The sequence below is a fragment of the Zea mays genome, chromosome 6 (assembly GCF_902167145.1).
Source record: "Zea mays cultivar B73 chromosome 6, Zm-B73-REFERENCE-NAM-5.0, whole genome shotgun sequence".
Lineage (NCBI taxonomy): Eukaryota > Viridiplantae > Streptophyta > Magnoliopsida > Poales > Poaceae > Zea > Zea mays.
In genome coordinates, this window is record NC_050101.1 from 101,670,872 (window position 1) to 101,683,205 (window position 12,334).

Here is a 12,334-nt window from a genome sequence, read left to right on the forward strand (position 1 = left end):
CGATGGGCTTGTCGCCAGTCTCCATCTCCATCTTGTCGTGTTCTCCCGACATCACTTCGAGCGGTTAAGCTCTAATGAAGCACCGGGCTCTGATACCAATTGAAAGTCGCCTAGAGGGGGGGGTGAATAGGGCGAAACTGAAATTTACAAGATTAATCACAACTACAAGTCGGGTTAGCGTTAGAAATAGAAACGAGTCCGAGAGAGAGGGCATAAAACAAATCGCAAGCGAATAAAGAGTGTGACACGCGGATTTGTTTTACCGAGGTTCAGTTCTTGCAAACCTACTCCCCGTTGAGGTGGTCACAAAGACCGGGTCTCTTTCAACCCTTTCCCTCTCTCAAACGGTCCCTCGGACCGAGTGAGCTTCTTCTTCTCAAACAATTGGAACACAAAGTTCCCGCAAGGGCCACCACACAATTGGTGTCTCTTGCCTCAATTACAAGTGAGTTTGATCTCAAGAAAGATTAAGAAAGAAAAGAAGCAATCAAAGCGCAAGAGCTCAAAAGAACACAACAAATTTCTCTCACTAGTCACTAAGGCTTTGTGGGGAATTGGGAGAGGATTTGATCACTTGAGTGTATCTAGAATTGAATGCTAGAGCTCTTGTAAGTAGTTGGAAGGTGGAAAACTTGGATGACTTGAATGTGGGGTGGTTGGGGGTATTTATAACCCCAACCACCAAACTAGCCGTTTGGTGGAAGCTGTTGTCGCATGGCGCACCGGACAGTCCGGTGCGCCACCTTAAAGTCGCCTAGAGGGGGGGGGGGTGAATAGGGCGAAACTGAAATTTACAAATATAAACACAACTACAAGCCGGGTTAGCGTTAGAAATATAATAGAGTCCGCGAGACAGGGTGCAAAACAAATCGCAAGCGAATAATGAAGTGAGACACGCGGATTTGTTTTTCCGAGGTTCGGTTCTCTCAAACCTACTCCCCGTTGAGGAGGCCACAAAGGTCGGGTCTCTTTCAACCCTTACCCTCTCTCAAACGGTCCCTCGAACCGAGTGAGCTTTCTCTTCTCAAATGCTTGGAACACAAAGTTCCCACAAGGAACACCACAAGATTGGTGTCTCTTGCCTCAATTACAAGTGAGTTTGATCGCAATGAAGATTGAAAGAAAGCATGATTGCAAAAACCAAGCGACAAGAGCGACAAATAACACACGGATCACTTTCTCTCTCAAGTCACTAATCACTAATGATCTCTTTTCTCAATTGTGAAACTTGGAGAGATGGAGGCTTTGAATGTGTCTTGGAATGGATTGCTAGCTCTTGTATTGAATGTTGAAGGTTGGAATGCTTGGGGTGTTGTAAATGGAGGTGGTTGGGGTTGTATTTATAGCCACCAACCACTTCCTAGCCGTTACTCCATTCTGCTGAGCGCGGACGGTCCGCCCGCCAGGTCCGGACGGTCCGCCCCTGTAGATCAACGGCTGAAAATGCAACGGTCATCAGTAACGGCTATATCAACGGCTATATTGCATTTAATGTGTCGTCAGATGTCAGACAGACCCAGTCGCGGACGGTCTGGTCGTGCACCCCAGACGGTCCGCGAGCCCGCTATAATTCATTCTTCCGAACCCGTCACCTTCGGGTTTTTCGGAACCTTGCCTACCGGACGGTCCGCGCCTGAGGCCGGACGGTCCGAGCGAGGTCTCAGACGGTCCGCGCTTATCCTCCGGACGGTCCATAGTGCAGACTCGGATTTTTGCATTGGTTCTGTCCGAGGGTCATCCTTGTGTCGCGGACGGTCCGCTGCAAGGGCCCGGACGGTCCGCGCTTGGCCTGTTTTTCCAAAAAGCTTCTCCTGTCCGGAATAATCTACGGTATTCCGAAAAGTCGATTTAGTATAGTTGTAGATGAACCTTTGACACCTGTAGAACATATAATCTAGAGCAAACTAGTTAGTCCAATTATTTGTGTTGGGCAATTCAACCACCAAAATCAATTAGGAAGTAGGTGTAAGCCTAATTCCCTTACAATCTCCCCCTTTTTGGTGATTGATGCCAACACAAACCAAAGCAAGTAGAGAAGTGCAAAATTGAACTAGTGTGCATAATGTTAGTGTAAAGGTTACTTAGAATTGCGCCAATATAAATTCTTGCATGGATTGTTTCTTTATTTTTAACATTTTGGACCACGCTTGCACCACTTGTTTTGTTTTTGCAAATTCTTTTGTAAATCCTTTTCACAGGTCTTTTGCAAAATAGTCAAAGGTAAATGAATAAGATTTTGCGAAGCATCTTTCAAGATTTAAAATTTTCTCCCCCTTTTTCAAATGCTTTTCCTTTGGCTAAAACAAAACTCCCCCTAAATGAAATTCTCCTCTTAGTGTTCAAGAGGGTTTTGATATATCAATTTTGAAATACTACTTTCTCCCCCTATTGATCATAATAAGATACCAATTTGAAATTTTCAATTGAAAATCATTTTAAATTTAGGTGGTGGTGCGGTCCTTTTGCTTTGGGCTAATATTCTCTCCCCCTTTGGCATGAATCGCCAAAAACGGATACGTGGAATGAAATATAGGCCCTTTCTAGGTACTTTCTCCCCTTTGGCAAGGAAAACATATAAGAGAAGATTATACCAAAGATGGAGAGTGATGCGGAGCGACGGCGAAGGATGAGTAGTAGAGTGGAGTGGAAGCCTTTGTCTTCGCCGAAGACTCCAATTCCCTTTCAATATACCTATGACTTGATTTGAAATATACTTGAAACACATTAGTCATAGCATATAAAAGAGACATGATCAAAGGTATATTTATAAGCTATGTGTGCAAATTAGCAAAAGAAATTCCTAGAATCAAGAATATTGAGCTCATGCCTAAGTTTGGTAAAAGTTTGTTCATCAAGTGGCTTGGTAAAGATATCGGCTAATTGATCTTTAGTGTTAATGTATGAAATCTCGATATCCCCCTTTTGTTGGTGATCCCTAAGAAAATGATACCGAATGGCTATGTGTTTAGTGCGGCTATGCACAACGGGATTATCCGCCATGCGGATTGCACTCTCATTATCACATAGAAGGGGAACTTTGGTTAGTTTGTAACCGTAGTCCCGCAGGGTTTGCCTCATCCAAAGCAATTGCGCGCAACAGTGGCCTGCGGCAATATACTCGGCTTCGGCGGTAGAAAGAGCGACCGAATTTTGCTTCTTTGAAGCCCAAGACACCAAGGATCTTCCCAAGAACTGGCAAGTCCCCGATGTGCTCTTTCTATTAATCTTACATCCCGCCCAATCGGCATCCGAATAACCAATCAAATCAAATGTGGATCCCCGAGGGTACCAAAGCCCAAACTTAGGAGTATAAGCCAAGTATCTCAAGATTCGTTTTACGGCCGTAAGGTGGGATTCCTTAGGGTCGGATTGGAATCTTGCACACATGCAAACGGAAAGCATAATATCCGGTCGGGATGTACATAAATAAAGCAATGAACCAATCATCGACCGGTATACCTTTTGATCGACGGATTTACCTCCCGTGTCGAGGTCGAGATGCCCATTGGTTCCCATGGGTGTCTTGATGGGCTTGGCATCCTTCATTCCAAACTTGGTTAGAATGTCTTGAGTGTACTTCGTTTGACTAATGAAGGTGCCCTCTTGGAGTTGCTTCACTTGAAATCCTAAGAAATACTTCACATGTAGATTCGTTAGTAGACCCAAATATAATATCATCAACATAAATTTGGCATACAAACAAATCATTGTCAAGAGTTTTAGTGAATAAAGTAGGATCGGCCTTGCCGACTTTGAAGCCATTTGCAATAAGGAAGTCTCTAAGGCATTCATACCATGCTCTTGGGGCTTGCTTGAGCCCATAAAGCGTCTTAGAGAGCTTATAGACATGATTAGGATACTCACTGTCTTCAAAGCCGGGAGGTTGCTCAACGTAGACCTCCTCCTTGATTGGTCCATTGAGGAAGGCACTCTTCACGTCCATTTGATAAAGCTTGAAGCCATGGTAAGTAGCATAGGCCAATAATATGCGAATTGACTCAAGCCTAGCTACGGGTGCATAGGTTTCACCAAAATCCAAACCTTCGACTTGTGAATACCCCTTGGCCACGAGTCGAGCTTTGTTCCTAGTCACCACACCATGCTCGTCTTGCTTGTTGCGGAAGACCCACTTGGTTCCTACAACATTTTGGTTAGGACGTGGAACTAAATGTCATACCTCGTTCCTAGTGAAGTTGTTGAGCTCCTCTTGCATCGCCATCACCCAATCCGAATCTTGAAGTGCTTCCTCTACCCTGTGTGGCTCAATGGAGGAAACAAAAGAGTAATGCTCACAAAAATATGCAACACGAGATCGAGTGGTTACCCCTTATGAATATCACCGAGGATGGTGTTGACGGGGTGATCTCGTTGGATTGCTTGGTGGACTCTTGGGTGTGGCAGTCTTGGTTGTTCATCATCCTTGTCTTCATCATTTGCATCTCCCCCTTGATCATTGCCGTTATCTTGAGGTGGCTCATCATTGTGTTCTTCCTCTTTATCAACTTGAGCCTCGTCCTCATTTTGGGTTGGTGGAGATGCTTGCGTGGAGGAGGATGGTTGATCTTGTGCATGTGGAGGCTCTTCGGATTCCTTAGGACACACATCCCCTATGGACATGTTCCTTAGCGCGATGCACGGAGCCTGTTCTTCACCTATCTCATCAAGATCAACTTGCTCTACTTGAGAGTCGTTAGTCTCATCAAACACAACGTCACAAGAAACTTCAACTAGTCCTGAGGACTTGTTAAAGACTCTATATGCCCTTGTGTTTGAGTCATATCCTAGTAAAAAGCCTTCTACAGTTTTTGGAGCAAACTTAGATTTTCTACCTCTCTTAACAAGAATGAAGCATTTGCTACCAAAAACTCTAAAATATGAAATATTTGGCTTTTTACTGGTTAGGAGTTCATATGATGTCTTCTTGAGGATTCGGTGTAGATATAACCGGTTGATGGCGTAGCAAGCGGTGTTGACCGCCTCGGCCCAAAACCGATCCGGTGTCTTGTACTCATCAAGCATGGTTCTTGCCATATCCAATAGAGTTCGATTCTTCCTCTCCACTACACCATTTTGTTGTGGAGTGTAGGGAGAAGAGAACTCATGCTTGATGCCCTCCTCCTCAAGGAAGCCTTCAATTTGAGAGTTCTTGAACTCCGTCCCGTTGTCGCTTCTAATTTTCTTGATCCTTAAGCCGAACTCATTTTGAGCCCGTCTCAAGAATCCTTTTAAGGTCTCTTGGGTATGAGATTTTTCCTGCAAAAAGAACACCCAAGTGAAGCGAGAATAATCATCCACAATAACTAGACAGTACTTACTCCCGCCGATGCTTATGTAAGCGATCGGGCCGAATAAATCCATGTGTAGGAGCTCCAGTGGCCTGTCACTTGTCATGATGTTCTTGTGTGGATGATGAGTGCCAACTTGCTTTCCTGCTTGGCATGCGCTACAAATCCTGTCTTTCTCAAAATGAACATTTGTTAGTCCTAAAATATGCTCTCCCTTTAGAAGCTTATGAAGATTCTTCATCCCAACGTGGGCTAGTCGGCGATGCCAGAGCCAACCCATGTTAGTCTTAGCAATTAAGCATGTGTCGAGTTCAGCTCTATCAAAATCTACCAAGTATAGCTGACCCTCTAACACACCCTTAAATGCTATTGAATCATCACTTCTTCTAAAGACAGTGACACCTACATCAGTAAAGAGACAGTTGTGGCCCATTTGACATAATTGAGATACAGAAAGCAAATTGTAATCTAAAGAATCTACAAGAAAAACATTGGAAATAGTATGGTCAGGTGATATAGCAATTTTACCCAATCCTTTGACCAAACCTTGATTTCCATCCCCGAATGTGATAGCTCGTTGGGGATCTTGGTTTTTCTCATAAGAGGAGAACATCTTCTTCTCCCCTGTCATGTGGTTTGTGCACCCGCTGTCGAGTATCCAACTTGAGCCCCCGGATGCATAAACCTACAAAACAATTTTAGTTCTTGACTTTAGGTACCCAAACGGTTTTGGGTCCTTTGGCATTAGAAACAAGAACTTTGGGTACCCAAACACAAGTCTTGGAGCCCTTGTGTTTGCCCCCAACAAACTTGGCAACTACCTTGCCGGATTTGTTAGTCAAAACATAAGATGCATCAAAAGTTTTAAATGAAATATCATGATCATTTGATGCATTAGAAGTTTTCTTTCTAGGCAACTTGGCACGGGTTGGTTGCCTAGAGCTAGATGTCTCACCCTTATACATGAAAGCATGGTTAGGGCCAGAGTGAGACTTCCTAGAGTGAATTCTCCTAATTTTGCTCTCGGGATATCCGACAGGGTACAAAATGTAACCCTCGTTATCCTGAGGCATGGGAGCCTTGCCCTTAACAAAGTTAGACAAATTTCTAGGAGGGGCATTAAGTTTGACATTGTCTCCCCTTTGGAAGCCAATGACATCCTTGATGCCAGGGCGTCTCCCACTATAGAGCATACTTCTAGCAAATTTAAACTTTTCATTTTCCAAGTTATGCTCGGCAATTTTAGCATCTAATATTGCTATATGATCATTTTGTTGTTTAATTAAAGCCATGTGATCATGAATAGCATTGATATCAACATCTCTACATATAGTACAAATAGAAGTGTGCTCAATGGTAGATGTAGAGGGTTTGCAAGATTTTAATTCTACAACCTTAGCATGTAGTATATCATTCTCATTTCTAAGGTTAGAAATAGTAATATTGCAAACATCAAAATCTTTAGACTTAGCAATTAATTTTTCATTTTCAATCCTAAGGCTACCAAGAGAGATGTTTAATTCTTCAATCTTAGCAAGCAAATCATCATTATTATTTCTAAGATTGGGAATTGAAACATCACAAACATGAGAATCAACCTTAGCAATTAAACTAGCATTTTCATTTCTAAGGTTATCAATGGTCTCATGGCAAGTGCTTAGCTCACTAGACAATTTTTCACATTTTTCAACTTGTAGAGCATAAGCATTTTTAACCTTAACATGCTTTTTATTTTCCTTGATTAGGAAGTCCTCTTGAGAGTCCAAGAGATCATCCTTCTCATGGATGGCACTAATTAGCTCATTTAATTTTTCCTTTTGTTCCATGTTAAGGTTGGCAAAAAGGGTACGCAAATTATTCTCCTCATCACTAGCATTATCATCACTAGAGGATTCATATTTAGTGGAGGATTTAGATTTAACCTTCTTTCTTTTGCCATCCTTTGCCATGAGGCACTTGTGGCCGACGTTGGGGAAGAGGAGTCCCTTGGTGACGGCGATGTTGGCGGCGTCCTCGTCGGAGGAGGAGTCGGTGGAGCTCTCGTCCGAGTCCCACTCCCGGCAAACATGGGCATCGCCGCCCTTCTTCTTGTAGTACCTCTTATTTTCTCTCCTCTTTCCCTTCTTGTCGTCGCCCCTGTCACTGTCACTAGATATAGGACATTTTGCAATGAAATGACCGGGCTTACCACACTTGTAGCAAACTTTCTTGGAACGGGATTTGTAATCCTTCCCCTTCCGTTGCTTGAGGATTTGGCGAAAGCTTTTGATGATTAAAGCCATCTCCTCATTGTCGAGCTTGGAGGCGTCAATTGGTTGTCTACTCGGTGTAGACTCCTCCTTCTTCTCCTCCGTCGCCTTAAATGCCACTGGTTGCATTTCGGACGTGGAGGGTTCGTCAAGCTCGTTGATCTTCTTTGAGCCTTTAATCATACATTCAAAGCTCACAAAATTCCCGATTACTTCCTCGGGAGTCATTAGTGTGTATCTAGGATTACCACGAATTAATTGAACTTGAGTGGGGTTAAGGAAAATGAGAGATCTTAGAATAACCTTAACCACCTCGTGGTCGTCCCACTTCTTGCTCCCGAGGTTGCGCACTTGGTTCACCAAGGTTTTGAGCCGGTTGTACATATCTTGTGGCTCCTCCCCTTGGCGAAGACAGAAGCGACCGAGCTCCCCCTCGATTGTTTCCCGCTTGGTGATCTTGGTGAGTTCATCACCCTCGTGCGCGGTCTTGAGTAGGTCCCAAATCTCTTTTGCATTCTTCAACCCTTGCACCTTGTTGTATTCCTCCTTGCTTAGAGAGGCGAGGAGTATGGTTGTAGCTTGAGAGTTGAAGTGCTCGATTTGGGCCACTTCGTCCGTATCATAGTCTTCATCCCCTACGGATGGTACCTGTGCTCCAAACTCAACAACATTCCATATACTTTTGTGGAGTGAGGTTAGATGAAATTTCATTAAATCACTCCACCTAGCATAATCTTCGCCATCAAAGGTTGGCGGTTTGCCTAATGGAACGGAAAGTAATGGAGTAGGTCTAGATGTACGAGGATAGTGTAAGGGGATCTTACTAAACTTCTTGCGCTCTTGGCGCTTAGAAGTTACAGACGGTGCGTCGGAGTCGGAGGTCGATGTTGATGAAGTATCGGTCTGGTAGTAGACCACTTTCCTCATCCTCTTTTTCTTGTCCCCACTCCGATGCGGCTTGTGGGAAGAAGATTTTTCCTTCTTCTCTTTGTGGTGAGAGGAAGAAGATCTTTTCTCCTTCCGTTTGGAGGAGTCCTTCTTCTTCTCCTTCCTCTTGGTGCGGGACTCTTCCGACGAAGTGCTCCCGTGGCTCGTAGTGGGCTTGTCGCTGGTCTCCATCTCCCTCTTGGTGTGATCTCCCGACATCACTTCGAGCGGTTAGGCTCTAATGAAGCACCGGGCTCTGATACCAATTGAAAGTCGCCTAGAGGGGGGTGAATAGGGCGAAACTGAAATTTACAAATATAAACACAACTACAAGCCGGGTTAGCGTTAGAAATATAATAGAGTCCGTGAGAGAGGGTGCAAAACAAATCGCAAGCGAATAATGAAGTGAGACACGCGGATTTGTTTTTCCGAGGTTTGGTTCTCTCAAACCTACTCCCCGTTGAGGAGGGCACAAAGGCCGGGTCTCTTTCAACCCTTACCCTCTCTCAAACGGTCCCTCGAACCGAGTGAGCTTTCTCTTCTCAAATGCTTGGAACACAAAGTTCCCACAAGGACCACCACAAGATTGGTGTCTCTTGCCTCAATTACAAGTGAGTTTGATCGCAATGAAGATTGAAAGAAAGCACGATTGCAAAAACCAAGCGACAAGAGCGACAAATAACACACGAATCACTTTCTCTCTCAAGTCACTAATCACTAATGATCTCTTTTCTCAATTGTGAAACTTGGAGAGATGGAGGCTTTGAATGTGTCTTGGAATGGATTGCTAGCTCTTGTATTGAATGTTGAAGGTTGGAATGCTTGGGGTGTTGTAAATGGAGGTGGTTGGGGTTGTATTTATAGCCACCAACCACTTCCTAGCCGTTAGTCCATTCTGCTGAGCGCGGACGGTCCGCCCGCCAGGTCCGGACGGTCCGCCCCTGTAGATCAATGGCTGAAAATGCAACGGTCATCAGTAACGGCTATATCAACGGCTATATTGCATTTAATGTGTCGTCAGATGTCAGACAGACCCAGTCGCGGACGGTCCGGTCGTGCACCCCAGACGGTCCGCGAGCCCGCTATAATTCATTCTTCCGAACCCGTCACCTTCGGGTTTTTCGGAACCTTGCCTACCGGACGGTCCGCGCTTGAGGCCGGACGGTCCGAGCGAGGTCTCAGACGGTCCGCGCTTATCCTTCGGACGGTCCATAGTGCAGACTCGGATTTTTGCATTGGTTCTGTCCAAGGGTCATCCTTGTGTCGCGGACGGTCCGCTGCAAGGGCCCGGACGGTCCGCTGCAAGGGCCCGGACGGTCCGCGCTTGGCCTGTTTTTCCAAAAAGCTTCTCCTGTCCGGAATAATCTACGGTATTCCGGACAGTCGATTTAGTATAGTTGTAGATGAACCTTTGACACCTGTAGAACATATAATCTAGAGCAAACTAGTTAGTCCAATTATTTGTGTTGGGCAATTCAACCACCAAAATCAATTAGGAAGTAGGTGTAAGCCTAATTCCCTTACACCACCGGACACTGTCCGGTGCGCCAACCACGTCATCAGGCTGTTGGGTTCCGACCGTTGGAGCTCTGACGTGTGGGCCCGCCTGGCTGTCCGGTGGTGCACCGGACATGTCATGTAGACTATCTGGTGTGCCACCCACGCGTGCTCTGCTCCTCTTCATGCGCTGGCGCGCATTTAATGCGTTGCAGTCGACCGTTGGCGCGAAGTAGTCATTGCTCCACTGGCTCACCGGACAGTCCGGTGTGCACCGGACATGTCCGGTGAATTATAGCGGAGCTGAAATCCGAAGCTGGCGAGTTTAGAGTCGCTCTCCTCTTGAGCACCGGACACTGTCCGGTGGTGCACCGGACAGTCCGGTGAATTATAGCGAAGCGCCTCTGAAAATTCCCGAAGGTGCGAAGTTCAGCTTGGAGTCCCCTGGTGCACCGGACACTGTCCGGTGGCACACCGGACAGTCCGGTGCGCCAGACGAGGGCTGCCTTCGGTTATCCCTTGCTCTTTTTGTTGAACCCATTTCTTGGTCTTTTTGTTGGCTAAGTGTGAACCTTTGGCATCTGTATAACTTATACACTAGAGCAAACTAGTTAGTCCAATTATTTGTGTTGGGCAATTCAACCACCATAATCAATTAGGAACTAGGTGTAAGCCTAATTCCCTTTCAAAATCCCACATCACCACAGAGCTTGAAGCGAAATTGGTCATTAATCTGTCACTGGCCCTTGGCACCGAAAGATCCATAATTCTTGACCACTAAGTTGTTGGTGTTGGTAATTTGTGATAGAAATATGAAGATATTGTAGAGACCTATTGTATCCTCTCTACTCCTGATGATTTCTTCATATGAGAGCAGTATTATCTGTTGTTAAGGTCTGGTCCCAGATGGATATCGGTCTTGTTACATTCTTGCCAAGCAGATATCATCATTTGCTTCATCAAAAGCTAGTTATATGGTGATTTTTCCTAGATAAAACGAATTTTTGGCCTTGTATGTTCTATTTCAAAGCTTCTCTTTTTGCTGAACAATGAAGAGATCGAAATAATGCTTTATAGAACAAATTGGTGTATAATATGAGGAGAAAAGTTTGTCTTTTGGCAGCTTACACAACAAATATTTGACTATTGGTATAAGTTCTCTCTCAAAATTATTATACCTAAAAATGTTGCATTAATCGATATCCAATTTCAAAGCGGTATGAGTAATTGGGTAAACCATGGGCAGTGATAAAAACAAGCTGGACTATACATCTCTGCACATAAAAATCTTTGCTTGGCAGCATTGGCCTGATGTCGTGCACTTTACTACGAATATAAACACATTTTCCTATGTGCCTCAAAGCACAATGCAACCAGTGAATGTCTTTGTGAGCGTTAGACCCTGATGGTCATTTTACTTGTTGATCTAAAGTCAACTAATGGCTCCAAATGACGAATGGTATTCATGAGCCCCTGAAGAAGCCTTATGGATAAAATAGTGTTGTGCATGTTAGTCTAAATCTTAATGATTGACTGTGCATTTGGTAATAATAACAATAAGTTTGCAGAATTGTAACCACGAAGCAACTTGTGTTGCGTGTCTCGCTGGATGTTGAGACTAACCCTTCATGTTGAAGGAAAAAGATGTAGTATTCATGCCACTACATTAATCTAAGTCCAATGCTCACTGCATAAAATCCCTATCTGTAATGTGCGTAAGATTTCCCAAATAAATCACCACAATAGCATACATTGGCCACAACTAGATGATTGTGGTTGGGGATTTTATCTGTATGCTTTTAGAACATCTCGGCATTAGGGGGAGGAATGCCCATATAATGTAATGCCTCAATATTCTATTAAACGCACAAAAGCCAAACTAAACCTGTCTTTCGGTGTGTACTCCTGTGTATATTGAGTTTGCCAGAAATCGTTGAGGAGTAACCATATTGGTCTGAATGCTTCTACCTGATGTAGATGTGGATATACCCGGGATTAATATCATATCCACATTTGACTTATTGGCATTTGATCTATTCTCGGGGACGCCTGCGAATATGATCCACCAGCCTTAGTCAAAGCATATGTTTTGATTGCAGATTCACATGGTCTATGATAACTCTCCTCCGATTAATTCACCTTGATGGTGATTTGCCTCACGTAGAGGTTCATCTTGATGATGAAATTCCTAGCAATGCACGCAATATCATTGTGCTGAGAATACGGAACAATGAATCTTTCGTTTTGGGAAATGACGAAGATCAAAGATCATTATTAAATGTGGGAGACAAATATGTCGACACCTATCTTGCCCCTCTAGATTGCAAATGGATCCAAAACAAAGTCCTAGGCATGAGTGCTTTAAGCTCTCTTGTC